General features: G+C 35.4%; 1 long non-coding RNA gene across 1 annotated transcript; it reads left to right on the top strand.

Moving 5' to 3' along the window:
• Positions 1 to 10,039: 10,039 nt before the first annotated feature.
• LOC131628720 (uncharacterized) lies at positions 10,040 to 10,900 on the top strand. The gene is made up of 3 exons (XR_009291874.1): positions 10,040 to 10,408; positions 10,537 to 10,637; positions 10,812 to 10,900. It is a non-coding gene; the product is annotated as an uncharacterized LOC131628720 (long non-coding RNA).
• The last annotated feature ends 11,700 nt before the right edge of the window (positions 10,901 to 22,600 follow it).

Here is a 22,600-nt window from a genome sequence, read left to right on the forward strand (position 1 = left end):
CAGCAGAAGACAGTTTGATCACTTTCTTTTCACAGCAGGGTCAAAAAATGGCAGTCTCTTTCAGCAGAAGACAGTTTGTTCCCCTAGCAATTGACAAATGGCAGTCTTCCCCAGGAAAGTCAGTTTGTCTGTTTAGTACCCAGGAGGTCGACAAATGGCAGTTTTCCTCCTAGGAAAACAGTTTGTTAATTTCCCAGCGGAGTTGACAAATGGTAGTTTTCCTCCTAGGAAAATAGTTTGTTAATTTCCCAGCGGAGTCGACAAATGGCAGTTTTCCTCCTAGGAAAATAGTTTGTTAATTCCCCCAGCATAAGTCGATGAATGGCAGTTTTTGTCCCAAAAATAGTTCGTCTACTTTCAAGCAAAGTCATTAGCTCCTCAAAAGGATGCATGATCATATGGCATTCCTTCGAAGACGTCACATTGAAGAAAAGTATGATAAAGATTCTTGTCATCCGTCAAATGGCATCTCTCCAACAAGCGCTGGTGAGAAGTTTGATGAGAAAACAAACCTTTGAAGATTTTTCTCTTTATCTGAGATATCGTCCAAGATCACAACTAAAACCAGTTTTGCGATAGGACATCCGAAACAAAAGGAAGTTGTTTACCTTTTTCTAAGTATCAACACTTAGTCAAAGAAGATGGATTGCGCATGTTACATTATCGTCCATTCACCAGAATTCGCATAAGCACGTTTCTACAGGAGTTTGTCTCCTTATTCCCCGCCAAGTGCGACAACGGGATCAAGCCATGCAAGGATTTTATTATCATCACAACATCTCAAGGACGCCCAAACTTCGGGCATTCTTTGGTATTTAAGTCTCTTTCACGCAAGAAAGATCGAGATATCAATCTCTCTCCATCCGGGTGAAAGAAACTTAAATAGGGGCATCTGTCATACCCTAATTTTTGACCCCCCTGAGATGTTGTACTTTCAGGCTTTTCATCAGAATCAAAGCAATTGCTCCAGAACAGTCACTTGTTCATTTGATGTTTAATCGAGGGTGTTCAAGAACAAAGGGCTCAGGCAAAGGATCAGTCAATAAAAGGGATGGTATCCAACACAAGCATAGGATTCAAAAACTTCATTCTATTCACCTATGATTGATTAAGACACCTATCACCTGAACCCAAGTTTGCTTACTTCACCAGACTAGGGTTTTGAGCCCCATCAAGGATTAAAATCAGGGATCACATTTGGGAAACCTTAGAAAGCTCCAGGGCATCACTCAAAGCTCCAGGCATCACTCAAATAGCTCATGTGACAATATCCAAAATACATTACACTTCAACTCAAGATCTACAGTCATCAATTTCATCTGGTCGACAATTAGGGTTTTTGACCTAATTCACCTGGACAGTTAACTTTTAATCAGGGGATGGATCTAAAACTCAAAGCATGGCTCAATATTCTCCAATATCTCAATAGGATCCATTCATACCATTCATTTGATAAGGGTAGCTTAATTCACTTGAAATCTCCCGAAACGCGATTCACTTGAAAAAGTCAACTGTACAAGATTACCTTTGACTTTTTGGAAATTTTGGTCAACCATGACTTTTTAAGTTTCAAAATATCAATATATGATATTTGAAGTCATTTGATCAAGAAAAATCAAGAAAATCAATCAAGAATCAAAAAGTCAAAGTTTGACTTTTCATACTTAGAAAATTTTCTAAGTGTTTTCAAGTGGTTTTTACCAAACCTTGGAAGGGAATATCTCAAAATTTCACCTACAAACTGAAAAAAACTTTCAGCATGAAAGTTTTAGATTTTGATCCAATGAACAACTTTGTCACATATAATTTTTTGGCTAAAAATCAACCATTGAAGAGATATGGAGCTTCAAAATGTCTGCCTTCACAAAAATTGCAAGAAAACCCTAGTTTTCTTCAAACTTTAAGGGACTTTTTCACTAATTTCCCTAAAGATTATGGGCAAACACCAAACTAATGAATTGAAGTACATCTTAAGGGCTTTGCAAATTGTGTTCAACCTTCTCCAAATTCATTTTGAGCTAAGAGATATGATTGATCAAAGTTAGACATTTGTAGTAAAATTATAGGTCATGTGCAATTTGAAACTTTGCAATTTTGTGCAAATGGCTTCACTAAATGGTGCTACACGACCTCTAATACATCTGCAAGCACACCATTCATCCATTTTCATCATTGCATAAGGATTGGAGAATATTCCCAAAAACAAAGACATGTGATTATGTAATGATTACATTTGGGAATTTATGGCAAGATGATGAATCACTAAAGGAATCTCTTCCCAACCAATTGGAGCTCATTTCTGCATCAGATTTGTCCCCTAAGATCAAGCAAAACCGATGGCTAGGGAGTGGTATCAAAGAACTCATCATTGCATATGGATATTTCTCACATTTCTTCATAGCCAAGGAAACCAAACTCACTTCACTAAGCAAGCTTACTATCTCCAATTGCTCAACATAATTTGCCTATAAATACAAGTGCATACCTCAATAGTTAAACACACCAAAGCAACAGAATTCTTGCTTTCTCTCTTCTTTCTTCATACTTAAGTTTTTCAAAGGTTCTTTGGCAAGAAGACTCGGATTCTTCAAACCAAAGCTCTTCCTTTGGAATTAAGTATTCAAACACCTTAGGGGAGTCATTTAGAGGTGAAGAATCATCATCTTCACCTCTCATTTGGAGTTGTTGAAGTTGGGGTCAAGCAAGAGGTTCTGGGAACTTTCAATCCAAGTTAAGCATCTCAACACCTTCCAGGAGGATCACTGAAGCTATCTGGATCGTTGCAACAACTCTGCAACACACTTTATTCAGAGCCAGATCTTCATTTTTAAGGTAAGTTTCAAAAGCTTCAAACTCTATGGTTCACGCATGATAAATCTAACATGAAGTTACCAGTTGGTTTCCGCACCTTCATAGATCATTAACCCTCAATCAATTGCATCAAATCATGCATACAGAGTATTTCATGTTTAATTTCAGTTTTAGGGTTCTTAGTGTTCATGCTTGCGAATTTTATGTTACACTTAGAATAAATGAAATTAAAGGACACTATCATGATCCTCATCCAAAAACAAGCAAAATCCATCTTTACATCTTTGAATTTAGTTGAGAATTGAGGGAGATAGGATTTCCATAAGTTGAAATCGTGAGGTTGAAGATGAAGTTGCTTTGCGCGTGTTTTTTTTAATTTCACAAGCAAGTTTAAAATATAATGATATAGAACTGTGTTTTGAACAACTAAATCGTTCAGCTCATTTGGTTACATGCGCCTCTCACATTCTCATGCCTTAGGTCTGGGGTTCGATCCCCCCTCAGACCTTTTGTTTTTATTTTTCATTTTTTTACGCGCGTGTTTCACATATATTCAAATGGAATCCCTCTTTAGTCACACTGAGCGAGTAGCTCAGTTGGTTTTGTTTTGTGGGATGACCATGGGAGCGCGAGTTCAAGACTTGGTGGAGACAAATCCTTATTTTTTATCACCTTTCTCACTTATTTTCTTCACAACTTCACATAATTATTTCACCTATCAAATTAAATCATTTTCACTTCATTTTTCACACACTTATCATTTAATATATCTATTTTATGAATAATAAAAAAAATCACAAAAAATATTATTTATTTCATGTATTTTTATTAGTTTTAAAATGGTGTATTTTTAAGTATTTCTAAAATACTTTAAAATACATTTTCATTTGATTTTAAACCTAATCATTTTTGTGAATAATTTTATGTTAAAACCCTAATAATTTAGGTCTTAATTAGGTATAGATTTTGTCTTTACCTTAATTAGGTTGACTTTTGTCAAATTTTAAAACTGTTTCTTTCAATCTCCGATCAAACGGACAATCCAGGTTTTCATACAAAAAAATCTTGTATCTCCTCAACTGTTTCTTATAAACAGTAAATCATTTTCTTTGGGCCTCTAATAGAGTGTAAGTCCCAACCCCTTTTCATTTTATATAGACAATAAAAATTGTTTTAACAACAGTAATTCAATCATTTTCAAACAACTGTTTCTCATAAACAGTAAATAAATCTTTGGGCCTCTAATAGAGTGTAAGTCCCAACACCTTTTCTTCTCTTAGTGTGTTTTCAAAAAACTGTATTTACAAAATCTTCTTTCTGTTTTCAAAACATTCTTCTGGTATTTGAAGGGCATTATTTCTGGTGAAACTCTTCAGATACCTATGGACCTTTGTCCATCTTCACTTCTTCTGTTTTCAAAAACCCTTAACTGTTTATAATAAGTATTCAACTGTTATCAATAAAATAACAAAAATTGTTGTTGAGGCTTTGTACATACTTCTTCAAAGGCCTCCACTCCATCCAGGTTAGGCTTTACAAGCTTTCAATTTACAGTCTTCATTTAAATTACTGTCAAATATAGAACTGTTTATATATTAGGACTACGTCTGAGTGTAAACCCTAGGACAGTTAAACTATATATATTATAGGAATATGGCCTAGGATTGAGAATGTCTTCCCGGTGAAGACTCTTTCCTAATTAGAGATCTTTAGTTCAAACCCTCAAGATGAATTATTCCCGGTGAAACATCTTGAAAAAAGCCTTAGAACCCAAAATAGGATACATCCACCCAAAGAGGAATTATTCCCGGTGAAACCTCTAACCCATTTGCTTAGAGACAAAATAAGTTCAAAACCACATAGCTTTCTCTTATGCTATAACAAGGACACTCGATTAGCCTCCTCTTGGGCTTTGTACAAGGACCCCCAGGCTTCTTAAAAGCATTCCCAACTTCTTCTTGAGCTTGTATACAAGGACCCATCAAGTTTCTTATAAACATAGGAACAAGTCTTTAGTTACCTTTTAGCCTGTCCTGGTGAGTTTCTTCCATTCTTTAAACCAGACTTAAAACAAGCTAAGATTTTCTCAATCTCATATTGAGTACACCTTTTGGAATGAGAGACATGGACAGTCTCTGTCACCCTTATCTTCATCAATCTTCCTTAGCAGAGTCTAGGATCCATATTTGCTTATCCTCAGCAAGTGTTAGCCTTAATCTTGGGCTTTAAACAAGAAGTCTCCATTAGATAATCTTTCTGCCATCATTCATTTTAACCAAAATCCCTGGAAAGGGTTAGCCTCCACACATTCCTTCATTTTAACAAAAATCCCTGGAAAGGGTTAGCCTCCACACATTCCTTCATTTTAACAAAAATCCCTGGAAAGGGTCAGCCTCCAAAAATTCATTCTTTCAAAAGATAATTTCCCCAGCTAAGTAAAATCCCTGGAAAGGGTTAGCCTCCAAAAAGTCAGTCTTTTAATAGATAAATCCGCTAGCGGAGTAAAACTCCCCAATGAGTCCTTCATTTTTAAGTAGCCACAACCTTGGGCTTTGTACAAAGCAGATAAACCATATTTCCTGTGTCAAAGATTCCTAATCTCTAGGATCTTTTCCCCATAGAGTCTTCCATACTTAGTTACTTTTAGAGTCCTCCACAACCTTGGGCTTTGTACAAGGCAGAAAATAATGTTTTCCCTAGCCAGCATAGCCACAACCTTGGGCTTCATACAAGGCACAAATTAATGACTTCCCAATTAAGAGTCAACCACAACCTTGGGCTTTGTACAAGGCACAAAATAGAGTCATCCATAGTCTTCAAAAATTTAGTTTCCTCAGTAATCAGCCACAACCTTGGGCTTCATACAAGGCACAAAATAGAGTCTCCCTAAGTAGAGTCAGCCACAATTCTGAGCTTTGTACATAACACCAAATAAAATCCATCAAATAAATATTCTCCAACTAGAGTCAGCCTCAATTCTGGGCTTCGTACAGAACACAAATTCCCTGTAATTAACCCCCAGTGGAGCTATCTCCTAGAGTCAATAAAAATAATCAAAAAGCCTCAAGCTTGGGCCTCAGGCAAGCCAGCTAAAAAATCAAATCTTTCAAACAATAGATAGACATAGCTTATCTCTATAAAGAGATCTTTCTCCTATCTCACCACATTCAAACAAACATTTCAACATTTCAATTTCAATTTCAAACATTCTCTCATTTAGGACTCTGAAAGGCGTGCCTTGAGGCAAACAAACCCAGACTTGTACACTTTCCCTAATTTGGATGAGAATCTTTCTTTCATTTAAGAGAACGCGACTGACATACTTGCAAACATACAAGTAAGGTCCCTATCTTAATGAAATGAATTCAGCTTTTCCGTCACTTTAAAATGTTTGTGGTGGAATAGTAGAAATACCTCTCTATAAAGATGACTTCGTAGGACAATTAAAAAGTTCGTGTGATATCGTAGGAAGAACTGAAACAAAATTCATCCCGCCACGGGCGCATTCTCCTTCCAAATTTCGCATGAAGGGTCTAGCGTGCCGTCCTCCAAAGTGAAACGGGGAGGTAAAGAAAATGACACCCTAGAAAAATGGCGACTCTGCTGGGGATATAAGTGTTAAAAACCTTCGTTTTTCATCCAAAACAATGGTTGACCTGTTGCTGGTCCAGCCCCAATGAGAAATTAAGGATGCCAAATTCCCCCTCAAAGAAGAGAGGTCATGCCTAACCTCTGTGTCATTTCATGTGATTGCTGCATTTATATTTGTTTATTTTGCTTATTCTGTATCGGGAAAGGGCTTGATTCCCCCTTGTGGTGAGAAATCCTATACCCGGATTTGAGTGCAACATAAGGTAGGATGGAGGACGTTTCAGTCTTTCATCTTGTACTCGCTTCTGGACTCAGATTTTGTAGAATACAATGTTTGAATATCAGAGTCAACAACTTTGGTGCAGAGCATCTTTTTGTCTTCTGACTTTGAAGAGCTTTGAGCGTGATACCATTAGAGCTTCTGCTTCTGACTTCATTCTTCTGATGCTTTCAGTTCATGTTCTGATTCTGCTTGACCATCTTCTGATGTATTGCTAGAGCATGTTTTGATGAAGTCATCCAGAACCTTCTGAGTCAGTTGCTTCTGAGCACTGATTTGTGCATACTCTTTATATATTTCCTGAAATGGAAAATGCAAAGGTTTAGAGTACCACATTATCTTATACAAAATTCATTTAATGTTATCATCAAAACACAGAATATTGATCAGAACAAATCTTGTTCTAACACATGGCAGTTTATTTTTAAGCTTAACCATTGGTTCTTTGACCGATAAGTGCTGGCACATCTTCTTCATTTGACCATGGATTTACTGAAAATATAAAAGAAGTAAGACCATCTCCAATGGTTCAACCCATTTTTGAGTTCTTTATAGGTCCCACCAGCCATATCATCTCAAAATAATTTATTTAATTTTTATTTTATTGGTGTAATTCTAATGGGTCCCACAACTTTACCTCATAAATTAATTTGATTGGGTACCACAATTTTTTACTAGTTACATAGCAATGCAACTGTACTATGACATGACAAATTGTTTCAATATTTAATTATTATATTGATATCCAGCTGGAAAACTCAAAGAAAAATACTACCATTAGAGATGTTCTAAAGGATGCAGGTGCAAGACTGTCTTATACGACTGTTTGTTGGTTTTGTATATTATTGAAGTTCCACATCATTTATTTCTTAAAAATTTTAACTAATAAAATTAATTATTAATTTAATCTGAAAAAATATTAATTAATAAATTATCCATGTCATCATTAAAAATATATATTTAATCCTAATCATCACTGCTACTTCATCAAAAGTAGAGGGAGGCCAACAAAAATTAAAAAAAAAAAAAAGTTGAGGGATAAAAAACTGAGTTTTGTGATAGAGAATCAAAACTGACCAAAACATTTTTTATATTAGGCAAAGGAAAATGCGTTTTCTCCAACTTGATAGAACCTAGCATAGAATGTACCATTTGAAGAAACAATTACATCTTCTGTATGAGAGAAAAGATGCCTTATTCAATGATGATAAGGATTAAGGAACATGAACTTTGAAAACAAAATAACAAGACTAGGAAAATATATGAAATTGTATGAGCCATATTTGTTGTTGCAATTGCAATGTAACTTAAGCTATATAGTAGACATTTTATATATAGATGATTTATTTGTTGCAGGTTAAGTCCAAGTGTGTATATTTAACAGAAATTGTAACATAGGTAGAAATTAAATATTGTTAGATAAGAGACCACAGGACTAAGATTATTGCCGTGTTTGATCTTTTCAATGCTTGCTTGACGCGGCTGAGTCTTTCCACTAAAGGACTAAGAAGTACGGGGTCAGTGGTCATCCTATAGGACCATTATATACTAGGAAGAATGTTTCATGTGGAAATAATTTTCATACAAGTATTCGACATTGACATCAGGTTGATTACATGAAAAAATTGTTAGTCGAACAAATCATTAATTCAATTCACCTTAAGAGTGTGTTTGGATGAGGTAATTAGAAGTTTTAAGGGAATTTAAAATTCAAAGCAATTCAAATGATTCAATTGAAATCCATTCATTTTAAATTATTTTGTTTGGATGAAGTATTAAGGTAATTCATTGTTAGATTTTTTGGAAATTTTTTTATAAAATATAAATATTTTGGACCAAATTAAAAAATTGAAAAGTAGGGACCAAATTGCAATTTTTAAAAATTTGAAGAACCAAATTGTAAATTTTAAAAATTATTAAGGACCAATTTGCAATTTTTTAAAAAATTTTGGGGTTAATTTTATAATTTTGGAAAATATGAGGACCAATTTGTAAAATTTGAAGAAATAATAATAACAAATACATTCTATGGAACATGAGAGGAATTTCAAATTCTTGGGTTTTTGATGTCATTTCAAAATGATTAAATTTAATTTAGATGAAATACTCCATAAATTTCCATCATTTTAACAATTCTTCATTTTTGTATCCAAACAATGGATTTGGTCAAATCATTTTAAATTCCCTCAAAACATTATTTTTCCTCATTAAAATGCTCCATCCAAACACACTCTAAACTTTAGGGATTGTTTATCACATCTTTAGTGGTGTTCACACACCTATGTTGAAAAACTAAAATGTACCTCATACATGGGGATGTCCTTTGACCGCATCAAAAATTTAAACCACAATACTTAGTAAGTGAGTCACCCTCATTTTATCATAAATTAGTACGAATATGTATCTTCGTAAAAAATACGAAAGTGTACCTTCACACCGGTTTTTCAACCTTTCTCAAACTTTTTCCTGCATTGCGCCTAATCCAAGAGCTTTCTCAATCTCTAATCTAGTCCATTCAATCCAACAACTTCAATTTCTCACGATTGGTAAGTTTTTTCATTTCTTTCATTTTTTAAATTTGTTATGCATGAATTAGTAAATAGGTTTAAGGTATATTAGATTGTAGTTACACTCATAACATGTAGTTTATTGAGTCATGCATCTTGACATTTTTTATGTTTAGATCATATGGTAATGTTGGGTTTATGCGTTTTCTCTCATTTTTGTGTTTCAAATTTTAAAAAAGTACACTTTTCGTATTTTTTTTTATGAATTTGATTTTCACGAGTTAGAGATGCGCACTTATGTATTTTGGATGAATTTGATTTCCATGAGTTATAGAAGTGCATTTCCGTATTTTGTCTATATGGTTTAAGTTTGCATGTCTGTCTTCTCACTAGTACAAAAAGATTAATATAATTTTAAAATTTACACCCAATATATTAAAAAAGGGTGTAAATAAAAAATGTGGTGGCAATTTTGTAAATAAAGTGCCATTTTAAACATTATCAGGTGACAATATACACCCTATTTTCTAAAATCGGGTTTAAATTAAAAATATTACAAATCACAATTACTCCCTTTAAATTAAAAAACGGGTGTAAATTTATATAAACTAAAAAAATTATTTAATTTTAAAACTCAAAATATATAATGACATATTAATAAATAATTTAAACATTACAAACAAATTAATGAGCTTAAATTTCTTAAGTGAATAAAATAATTTAAATATTATTAACAAATTAATAAATATTAACTTATTAGACTGAATAAAATAATCTAATTTTGTAGGATTGAACAAAACTCTTATCAAAATTGAATGTTTAATCTAATTTCATAGCAGTGAAATGCAATGAAACTTTTCTAAACCCAATTTTCAACAAAACTCTTATCAGGTTTATTCTTCTCAAATCTTCCATTCTCCTTCTCAAACACTGAAACCCTAACCTTCTCTGAAACAAAGTCTTCCCAAATATTCCCTTAATCAAAATCCCAAATCTTCCCTTGAAAGGAAAACCCTGAAACAAAAACTTCCCTTGAATTCTCAACGGCATGGCAAAGAAGGAGAAGTCGAAAGCCAATCAACAGGGTACGAACAAGTCAACGAAACAAGCGAAAATCTCGAGGGTGCTTCCCCGCCATCACTCATGTAAAATTCCGAAGAAGAAAAGTTCCTCGCTTTCTGCTTCACTGCCAAGATGAACGGAGGTGCATCTGGTTTCAGTGTTCCCTTACTTCAATTTCCGATTTTCACTTCTCTTTTTCACTTTTAATTTTACAAATTTTTAGTTTGTTTTTCGAATCGCATTCAAACTCAAATTCAAATGCTTGTTTATGATTGTGTGTCACAGCAAATGCTCCTGTTACAAGGGCTTTCATCATCGCTTCAGCGCTTTTCTCAATCTTCTTTGGGATCCAAGGTCGTTTCAACACTTTGGGCTTGTCGTATCAGGTGCCGATTTGAGTTTTTTCATTTATTTTCATGTAATTAGGTTTAGGTTAATTGTATTGGGTTAATCTTATGTGAAATTTCAATTGGCATGGATTTGTTAATCCAAATCACAAATCACAAATCACTTCACACCTTTCACTTCAATCTTAACTTGAAAACTGAAACTGAGTTCAGATGCGGAGGATCAAGCCGCAAAAATTTCTGCAGAAGAGCAAGTGCAGATGACGAACATCCACACTTTGGAAAGCGACATCAATATCATATGAAATTCTGGACTCAGATACGTGATGTCTAACAGGATGTCACGACATTACTATCTGAATGTTTGTAAACAAATGAACAAAGATTAAACAGAAAACAACACAGGAAAGTTGTTAACCCAGTTCGGTGCAAACACACCTACATCTGGGGGCTACCAAGCCAGGGAGGAAGTCCACTATAAGTAATATCAATTCAAGGTAATACAAGCCAAGATTACGCCTTTCACTTAATATCTACCCAATGCAACTTCAATCTAAACCACTTAGACCAGAGATCCTACTCACTCCTCCTCAATCACAGCAGTGATTAAAAACTAACCAATGAAAAACAAGAGAAGACACTCTTCAAGGACACAACTTGATCTTGCTTAAAAGCTTTGATCAAGTACAATAATACTCTTGCTTAAAAGCTTTGAGTACTTCTTACAACTCAAAACAAAACACCTAGACCAAGACAATCATCATGATGATTGTTTTGCTTACAAGAAAGCTACGACGAGAAACTTAACCACAAAGAACTCTTAACAGTTTCTTGACCAAAAACCCTGACGGCAACAGCAGCACCTGCGTGGAATATATAGCCTTCATACAATACAGCAACTGGGCCTTGGATCCACAAAATAGTTTTTGCCCTAATAAAACAAATCTTCATAAAACAAGGAACTGATAATAATAATCATCCAAGACGTCCTTGAAACAGATCAGAATCCATCATTACCAAATATAGCGCATAAGATCTTATCAGATCATATAATCATAAGTAGTAATAGAAAATAACGAACAGCTGCGAATGTCATGACATCGGCCTTGACATCAGGTAAAGGCCTGCATAAGGAAGGACTTCGCAACAACAGAAAGCATGTCATGACACTAGTTTTGACAGGATAGAACCACAATTAGTTTTACCAAAAATTATAGCCAATCAACAACATCTACAAACTCCCCCTTTGGCAAATTTTTGGCTAAAACACTAATAGATGTAAAACAGATATCAGAGCATACACAGCAGCCAACAACAGAAAATTAAATTATGTAACAGAAAAATAAATTCTATAAGCAACAACAGCATCTTGATTAATCACCAGAAAACCAGAAAACAACTACTTAATCAATTGTTACATAAACCACTTGTCCTTGTCAGGGAGAACCAGAGAACACCCAAATAAAGAAAACCACAAAACAACCATGTCCAAGATCCAGAAGATTACCAAAACAACTAAACAGAGAACACCCAAATAAAGAAAACCACAAAACAACCATTACAGCAAAACAACAAAACAACACACTTTAACTCCCCCTTTTTAGCCACAAAAGGAGCCAAACATCAGATGAAGATTTAATCTTCAGAGCCAGCAGTATCTTCATCATCCTCCTCACTCATCTCCACATCACTGGAGCTACTAGTCTGGGCATCAGCATCCTCATCATCCTCAGCCTTATATTCATCCTCACTATCAGCATCCATCTTCTCACCATCACTACCAGTAGCATGATCATCACCACTATCAGCAGACTGCTCAAGACTTTGGAATGCAGAAACACAGAGAGATAGCGTGAGTGTGGAGGAGAGGTTTTGAAGGAATGGAAACCGTTTGGGTAACTTGTAAAAGGGGGGGAAAATACACTTTAATGTGTAATGATATCCAAGATTTGGAGAGAGAAATAGCGCTGGCCCCACACCCAATTAATTGCTATAATCCTTCACAAAGACAAATGCCTAATTTGTTTCTTAGATTTTCAAATTGATTTGCATCTAAGGCTTTTGTGAAAATGTCAGCAAGTTGAAGGTCTGTAGCAACATGTTCCAAGCCAATTATTTTGTCCTCAACAAGATCTCTAATGTAGTGGTGTCTAATATCAATATGCTTGGTCCTGCTGTGCTGAATGGGATTCTTTGAAATGTTGATGGCACTTAAGTTGTCACAATATAATGTCATGACATCTTGTGTGACATTGTATTCTGATAACATTTGTTTCATCCAAACAAGTTGAGAACAACTACTTCCTGCTGCAATATATTCTGCTTCAGCAGTGGATAAGGACACACAGTTTTGTTTCTTGCTGAACCATGAAATAAGATTATTTCCCAAAAAAAAGCATCCTCCTGAAGTACTTTTTCTGTCATCAGCACTTCCAGCCCAGTCAGCATCACAATATCCAGTGAGAATGGGTTCACATCCATGAGAGTAAAGCATTCCATACTCACAGGTACCATTCACATATTTCATTATCCTCTTGACTTGATTTATGTGACTTACTTTGGGTTCTTCTTGATACCTAGCACATACCCCAACAGCAAAGGCAATATCAGGTCTACTGGCTGTAAGGTACAACAGACTTCCTATCATGCTTCTGTATAGACTTTGATCAACACTAGTTCCCTTTTCATCTTTGGACAGTTTCAAATGAGTAGGTGCTGGTGTCCTTTTGTGAGTAGCATTTTCCATTCCAAACTTTTTGACAATATTTCTAGCATACTTGCTCTGAGAGAGAAAGATTGAGTCTTCCATCTGTTTGACTTGCAGTCCAAGAAAGTAAGTTAATTCTCCAACTAGACTCATTTCAAATTCAGATTGCATCTGCTCAACAAAATGTTTAGTCATCTTGTCTGACATCCCACCAAAAACAATATCATCCACATAGATTTGAGCTATCAGAATCTTTCCTCCTTCATCTTTAACAAAGAGAGTTTTATCTATCCCTCCTTTCCTGTATCCATTGCTAGTAAGAAACTCAGTTAGTCTCTCATACCAAGCTCTAGGGGCTTGTTTTAGACCGTAAAGAGCTTTTCTTAATTTGTACACATGATCAGGATGATTTGGATCTGCAAAACCTTTAGGTTGTTCTACATAGACTTCCTCATTCAAATATCCATTCAAGAAAGCACTCTTCACATCCATCTGATATAGTTTGAATTTCAGAATTCATGCAACCCCTAATAATAGCCTAATTGACTCAAGTCTGGCAACAGGAGCAAAAGTTTCATCAAAGTGAACTCCCTCAACTTGAGTGTATCCTTGAGCAACTAACCTTGCTTTATTTCTGATTATAGTTCCCAGTTCATCTGACTTATTCTTGTAGACCCATTTTGTTCCAATGACATTAGAATGTTTTGGTCTTGGAACCAGCTCCCATACTTCATTCCTTTCAAACTGGCCCAGTTCTTCCTGCATGGCATTAATCCAGAACTCATCTGTTAATGCTTCCTTGACATTTTTAGGTTCAATTTTTGATACAAAACAAGAGTTTGAAACTACTTCTCTTGACCTTGTAGTGATTCCACTGTTGGGATCTCCTATAATAAGTTCTTTAGGATGATTTTTCTGAACTCTTATAGATGGACTCTTGTTAGGAGGTTCAGTCTCAGATTCTGTGATAGTAGGACTGCAATCATCTTCTCTTGTAGATCCTTCAGCTGTAATATCCCAGAATGTTCCGACATCTTCTGTGACATCTGCTTGATTGTGGGCATCATCAACCACAACATTTATGGACTCCATTATTATTCTGGTTCTTGAGTTGAACACTCGATAGGCTCTACTGTTTGTAGAGTAGCCCAGAAAAATTCCTTCATCACTCTTGGGATCCATCTTCCTTCTGTGATCTCTATCAGCAAGAATGTAGCACCTACTACCAAACACATGGAAGTATTTGACAGTGGGCTTTCTTCCCTTCCAGATCTCATATAGGGTGGTAGAGGTTCCTTTTCTTAATGTAACTCTATTATGGACATAACAAGCAGTATTCATGGCTTCAGCCCAGAAGTAGATAGGAAGATTCTTAGCATGGATCATTGCTCTGGCTGATTCTTGAATAGTTCTATTCTTTCTTTCAACAACCCCATTTTGTTGTGGAGTAATAGGGGAAGAGAATTCATGATGTATTCCTTCAGAGGAGCAGAAATCAGCAAATTTTTGATTCTCAAATTCCTTTCCATGATCACTTCTAATTCTTACAACACCATTTTCTTTTTCTCTTTGAATTCTTTGACATAGGTCCTTGAAAACATCAAACACATCTGACTTTTCTCTGATGAAGTTTACCCAAGTGTATCTGGAGTAGTCATCCATAACCACATAAGCATATTTCTTTCCTCCAAGACTTTCTATTTGCATTGGTCCCATCAAGTCCATATGTAGCAGTTCAAGAACTCTGGAAGTAGTCAGATGTGTAACCTTTGGATGCGACATCCTGGTTTGTTTTCCTACCTGACATTCACCACATATTCTTCCTTCATCAATTTGTAGCTTAGGGATTCCTCTCACAGCTTCCAGAGAGATAATCCTTTTCATACCCCTTAGATGAAGGTGACCAAGTTTTTGGTGCCACAGCTTTGCTTCTTCTTCCTTAGAGCATACAGTAGAATAGCTGGATTCATGAGATACCCACAAGTAGCAGTTATCTTTGGATCTGACACCCCTCATTACTACTTCCTTTTCTTCATTAGTAACCACACACTCAGCTTTGGTGAAGTTGACTTGGTATCCTTGGTCACAGAGTTGACTGATGCTTATGAGATTAGCAGTCAGACCTTTGACCAACAAAACACCTTCTAAATTTGGCACTCCTGAACAGTCTAATTTTCCAACTCCTTTGATTTCTCCTTTAGCTCCATCCCCAAAGGTTACATAACTAGTAGAATGACTCTTGATATCAACAAGCAGATTTTTGAGTCCAGTCATGTGTCTGGAACATCCACTGTCAAAATACCAGTCTTCTTTGGCTGAAACTCTAAGAGATGTATGGGCTATTAAAGCCATATTTTTAGGTTTCCATTGTTGCTTCTGGATGTGCATGATCTGCTTAGGTTTGTAGTAAGGAGCTTGATCTGGGTATCCATATAATCTAAAGCAAAAAGGCTTAATGTGTCCAAATCTTCCACAGTAATGACATCTCCATCTTTGAAACTTTCTCTTCATTTCACTTTTCTCGTGATGTTGAGTCACATGTTTTGACATCGGTTTCAACATCTCAGCTTCAGGTTTAGTTCTGCTACTATCTTGGAAATATTTCTTTGCACCAACAAAACCTATACCAGACATATCTCCTGAACTTTTTCCAACCTGCAAAATCTCCTCCAACATATCCGTGCCACTGTTCAGCATTTTTACTGATTTTGACATCTGATCAAGTTTGGATTGTAACATGGTAATTTCACTATTCAGTTCAGATATAGTTTCATTAAGCCCTTTGTTATCAGCCTCCAACTGAGCTATGTATTTCTTCTGCTTTTCACCTTGTTGACACACTTCAGCATTTCTGATACAGAGCTTTCTGTAGGAGGTTGCCAGCTCTTCAAAGGATAGCTCATCTTCACTAGAATCTTCATCAGAATTGCAAACTCCAGTAAGGGCTGTGACATGTTTGGCTGATTCTTCTTCAAAATCACTCTCAGAATCTTCATCAGACCAGGAAACTGACAATCCTTTCTTTTGTTTCTTGAGATAAGTAGGACATTCAGCTCTAATATGTCCATACCCTTCACATCCATGACATTGAATCCCTTTACTGTGATTGTATTTTTCTTCTGGTTTAGCTCTTCTGCCAGAGTCATAAGATCTACTGATGTCAGATGAGATGTTCTTGACCTTAGGTCTTGGCTTCTGATCCATTCTTCTCATAATCTTGTTGAATTGTTTGCCAAGCATAGCTATAGATTCAGATAGATTCTCTTCTCTACTTTCCTCCACTTCCTCTTGAGAGTTGGACACAAAGGCTATGCTTTTGTTCTTCTTTTCAGAATTTTCACTGATTCCCATCTCAAAGGTTTGAAGAGATCCAATTAACTCTTCTACCTTCATTTTGCTGATGTCCTGTGCCTCTTCTATAGCTGTCACCTTCATGTCAAATCTCTTAGGTAGGGATCTAAGAATTTTTCTCACCAGCTTTTCATCAGACATCTTCTCTCCCAAGGCTCCTGAGGTATTAGCAATATCAAGTATATTCATATGAAAATCCTTAATACTTTCATCATCTCTCATCCTTAGATTTTCAAACTTCGTAGTTAGCAGTTGAAGTCTTGACATCTTCACTTTGGAGGTGCCCTCATGAGTAGTCTTGAGGGTATCCCAGACATCTTTGGCTAGTTCACACTGGTGTACCAGTCTGAATATATTCTTGTCAATTCCATTGAATAAAGCATTTAAGGCTTTAGAGTTGCCAAGCGCCAATGCCTCTTCATCTTTGTCCCATTCTTCCTCTGGTTTAAGAGTTTTCTTGCCATCTTTTTCAGTAATAACAGGATGTTCCCATCCTTTGTTCACAGCTCTCCATGCTTTACTATCCACGGATTTCAGAAAAGCCACCATGCGAGGTTTCCAATAATCATAATTAGAGCCATCCAGAATGGGTGGTCTAATCCCATATCCACCACCTTCTTTGTTCATAATACCAGAAAATACTGTCCCTAGATCTCACCCAGTAAAAACAGGCAGGGTGCCTGCTCTGATGCCAATTGAAATTCTGGACTCAGATACGTGATGTCTAACAGGATGTCACGACATTACTATCTGAATGTTTGTAAACAAATGAACAAAGATTAAACAGAAAACAACACAGGAAAGTTGTTAACCCAGTTCGGTGCAAACACACCTACATCTGGGGGCTACCAAGCCAGGGAGGAAGTCCACTATAAGTAATATCAATTCAAGGTAATACAAGCCAAGATTACGCCTTTCACTTAATATCTACCCAATGCAACTTCAATCTAAACCACTTAGACCAGAGATCCTACTCACTCCTCCTCAATCACAGCAGTGATTAAAAACTAACCAATGAAAAACAAGAGAAGACACTCTTCAAGGACACAACTTGATCTTGCTTAAAAGCTTTGATCAAGTACAATAATACTCTTGCTTAAAAGCTTTGAGTACTTCTTACAACTCAAAACAAAACACCTAGACCAAGACAATCATCATGATGATTGTTTTGCTTACAAGAAAGCTACAACGAGAAACTTAACCACAAAGAACTCTTAACAGTTTCTTGACCAAAAACCCTGACGGCAACAGCAGCACCTGCGTGGAATATATAGCCTTCATACAATACAGCAACTGGGCCTTGGATCCACAAAATAGTTTTTGCCCTAATAAAACAAATCTTCATAAAACAAGGAACTGATAATAATAATCATCCAAGACGTCCTTGAAACAGATCAGAATCCATCATTACCAAATATAGCGCATAAGATCTTATCAGATCATATAATCATAAGTAGTAATAGAAAATAACGAACAGCTGCGAATGTCATGACATCGGCCTTGACATCAGGTAAAGGCCTGCATAAGGAAGGACTTCGCAACAACAGAAAGCATGTCATGACACTAGTTTTGACAGGATAGAACCACAATTAGTTTTACCAAAAATTATAGCCAATCAACAACATCTACATCATACATCTATCTAAACAATGTCTGTTATCCAAGATCTGAACAATCGAAATTGCTAGAGTATTGGTAGATTTGGAATCTCATACATCTAAATTTCTTATTATCATATGCAGAGCTGTTCAGTTTAAGTTCAAATTCGTGTTGAGTTTTAACTTTTAACGTCATTTTTGTTGATCCAAACACGGCTTATAGTCTAAGAAGTGAAATAAACAAAGTTTTGTAACTATATGGAATTAGAATCTCATAATATAATTTTCTGTAGATTTGTGATCTCTTACATTTTTAACATTCTCGTGATTATTATAAGCAGCGAAATCTGAAATTGCGCAAGTGGTTGGAGATACGGAGAAGATGAATAAGTCTAAGGTTGAGATATGCTCGACGATACTGGAAAACCAGAAAAAGCTTGCTACCTTGGAGTCTGATTCATCCAGACTTACGCTGGTAAATAGGATTGTGTCCGTTGATAGATCTTGTTAAAGTTATTTCCATTTGCAATGTGAAACTGAAAGGATGATGAATCTGATTTTTTATGACTGAACTTGGTTTTTGTTTTTTCTGTTGTAAATTGTAATCAATGGTCCTTTCTAGTAGAATGCATGGTATATTTGGTTTCATCAGTTATTGTTTTGGCATTTAGGAAAATATAAACAGTTTATATCAAATACACTTAGATTTAGCAATTTATTTCTGCTATGACATCATTGACATGCATGCTGAAAAACATTTTATAAGTGAGAAGATTCATTAACTTAATGTCTTATAGTTTTTGAAGAATATGTAGTGTCTCTCACTTGTGTAGTTATTTTTTATATAATGTTGTTGTCTCCTTTATAACCTATCATTGATATAAAAGAATAAAAGTCGATGGTTGAACTAAGAAACTGAATCTATAAATGAGAGAACGCAATAACCTAAATTGAAATGATGAACCATAGTAGTTTCATCAACCCTATCAAGCGCCAATAGATTGTATAGTTGCCACAATAGTTTTTTTTTTCTTTCTTCCTCTTTACATCATTAATCTGGAGAGTATTTAAAGGATAATGGATATTTTAAAGTGATTAAGAGTTGATAATGGATAGATGTAAGGTTTTAGAGAAAAAAGTGGAAGATATTAGAGTTAAAAGATAAGTAACCAATTATAATGTTTAATGCGAATAAAAATTAAATTTACATTGTATCAGCTGCAATAGCTGCAATCTTAGTAGCCACAAGTGCAAATGCAATTTAAAACACTCTTTGAAACTATCAAAAATTCTTGTAACTTAATATACTCTAGCTTATGTGTAGGCACTTACCATCTCAGAGACACTTGTGATAATAATTGAAATGGTCCATACGACACATGTTAGGTGAGGCCAAAACCCCAAATGAGCCAAGACTTGTGATAACCAATTATAATGTGATAATAAAGTTTTTTTTGTTTTGATCTGATTATGGATATGGTTCTTGCAGCCATTTAAGGTGCTTCATGGAGGTGTATCAGCATTGATAGCAGAATCACTAGCAAGTATTGGAGCACATATTGCTTGTGGTTATAAAAGGGTTGCAGGAATTCAACTTAGCATCAATCATTTGAAAGCAGCTTTTATTGGTGACTTTGTCCATGCTGAAGCCACACCTTTGACTGTTGGGAAATCCATTCAGGTGATTTTAGTCTCTTCTCTCATTGGTGATTTTGTGTATATAATTTTTGTTGTTTTTAGTTTAGTATAAATGTTTTGGTTTGCCTCATTTTACTTGATTATTGAGGTATAGTTTTGGTTGGAGTAGTTTGAGGGGATAAGATCTTATCCCAAAATGATAGGTGTTTTGTTTGGGTTTTTTTTTGTCATTTCCCCTTTAATCTTGAGCACATAGATTTGAAGTCATTGATACTACATCTCTAAAACAATGTGTAGTTGTGTCTAAAATTGACATTCTTGTTATTATGTTTAATTTGTTAATTTTTTAAATTTATTATTAGTGTTGATTTCGTGTTTCCGGTGTCCTGGGAGATTTTAAGTGTTGGATTCAATTTAATGGATATACTAAAATACATTGATTTCATTCATTCAGTATTTATGAAATTTAATTATGGATACAAAGTGGAACAGTTCAAGATAATATACTCTTTGGCAAGCTATGTTTGATAGTGTTAGCACAATCTGTTTTTGCTTTGCAAACTGCATCCACCTTTTAGCTTGCTATCGCCATCGAAATTCCCAAAGTAACTAATGTCACCTTGATTGGAGTTTATGCATTAATTTCTTTTGCTAGTGCTGCTTTTATATATGTAAGAACTTACTTGACTTCCCTTTTGGGATTAAAAGCTTCTACTACTTTCTTCTCAAGCTTCACCACAGCTATCTTCAATGCTCCAATGCTTTTCTACTGCCCTTTTCTTTGATTGGAGTTTATGCATTAATTTCTTTTTCTAGTGCTGCTTTTATAATGGCTTCAGTCACATGTCAAGTTCTCTTTGTTGTTGTTCCTGCAATGGTTGCATCAATACTCATTCAGGTATATTATCCACTTTCCATCCTTTCTTAATTAGCCATTATCTTTCCTTGGTTAGATTAAGAACTTCTTAATCTCATTTCTTTCTTTTCCTTTTTCTTCTCTAAGAAATATTATCAAGCCACTGCAAGGGAACTAATTAGGATCAACGGAACCACCAAAGCTCCAATCATGAATTTTGCAGCTGAGACATCACTTGGAGTGGTCACTGTAAGAGCATACAACATGTCAGACAGATTTTTCAAAAACTACATAAAACTTGTGAACACAGATGCTTCATTGTTCTTTCATTCCAAGGCTGCAATGGAATGGGTAGTTTTAAGAATTGAAGCAGTTCAAAACTTGACTGTCATCACTGCAGCTTTGTTGCTTATTCTTCTTCCTCAAGGATATGTATCGCCAGGTAGTAATAACATATAGGTTTTAAAATATAGGTTTTAAGGTATTTTATCGGATTGGATTTGATATATGTAAAGAAAAGTTACAAATAAGTGTGTTAATCACACCCTTATTTTATAAAAAAAATATCAAAGGATTTTGCAACGGAGCATCTGTGTAATTTCAACGGCTTGGCCTGCAATAATTTATCAACTTACGGATTGGATTTTGATTTTTTCTTCTTTTTTAAATACTTTTGTGTTACTCCAGTTATTTGGTGGAGAGGATGAGATCATTTGGTCCTTATATCGCATTACACTTACGTTGTAACACCCCGTTAATTCTAGAGTATTAATTTAATTTTTTTATTAATTAAATTAGTAGAATTAATAATCTGTGGGAATTATTTGGAAAATAATAAAAATATGGTGTTGGGCTGAGTGTGATAGTTAGTAGAAGGGGGGGGGGGGTGTTATCTAAGCAAGCCCATTAAGAATATTTTATTTTATTTTTCATAAAATAAAGAAATTGGGGAAAGAAGCAGTAGAAGCAGATTTTGGAACTGAAGAACACGTGAAAGTGAGAAGAGCCTGAAGGGAAGGAGAACTTCGAAGATTCGACTCTAAGGTAAGGGGGGATTCTTCGGGTTAGTGATCCTTATGCGATTGTAGGTAGTAGGATTGATTAGGATTATCGTTTAGTTCAATCGTACGTGTCGGGTTGGGAATTTTGTTAGGTTTTGATAATCTTGTATGAATTGACATGATTCTGTTGATACTTGTGATATATGATGTTAATACATGTCAATAACTTGTTTGGAATGTGTAATTGTGTGAAAAACAATGATAATTGTGTGCTATGTTCGTATGTACCTGGAACTGGGGTTATGGGATAGGGTAAAAGCTGTCAAAATGGTGATTTTTGCTGTGCAGGTACGTAGGAACCGGTTCCCATGTGGGACGAACCGGTTCCCCCTTGTAAAAACAGAGAAGTATGGATTCTGGGCAGCTGGGAACCGGTTCCCATGTAGGGACAACCCGGTTCCCCATAGTAAAAATCCGAGGCGTGATTCTGGAGACTGCCAGGAACCGGTTCCCATGTAGGGACAACCCGGTTCCTGCAGCATTTTTTCTGAAAATGTTTTATCTTTGAAAACTCATAACTTTTGATCCGAGTATCCGATTTATGTGCCGTTTTGGGCGTTGCGAAGCTAATGAGATGCTTTATCTGATGAAGTAATAATACGGGCAGTAGCCGACTTATTTATTTATTCGATTAAATTATTGTTGAATTGGATTAAGGTGGCAATTAACATAATTGTGATGTGTATGTTATTGTGATGATGTGTTGTATGGTGTGAATGATTGAATGATGCTTATACATGTACATACTTGTTATGATGTTATTGGTAAGAGGTGATAAGCGATGTTAAGCA

The sequence above is a fragment of the Vicia villosa genome, unplaced genomic scaffold, assembly GCF_029867415.1.
Source record: "Vicia villosa cultivar HV-30 ecotype Madison, WI unplaced genomic scaffold, Vvil1.0 ctg.000474F_1_1, whole genome shotgun sequence".
NCBI classification, from domain to species: domain Eukaryota; kingdom Viridiplantae; phylum Streptophyta; class Magnoliopsida; order Fabales; family Fabaceae; genus Vicia; species Vicia villosa.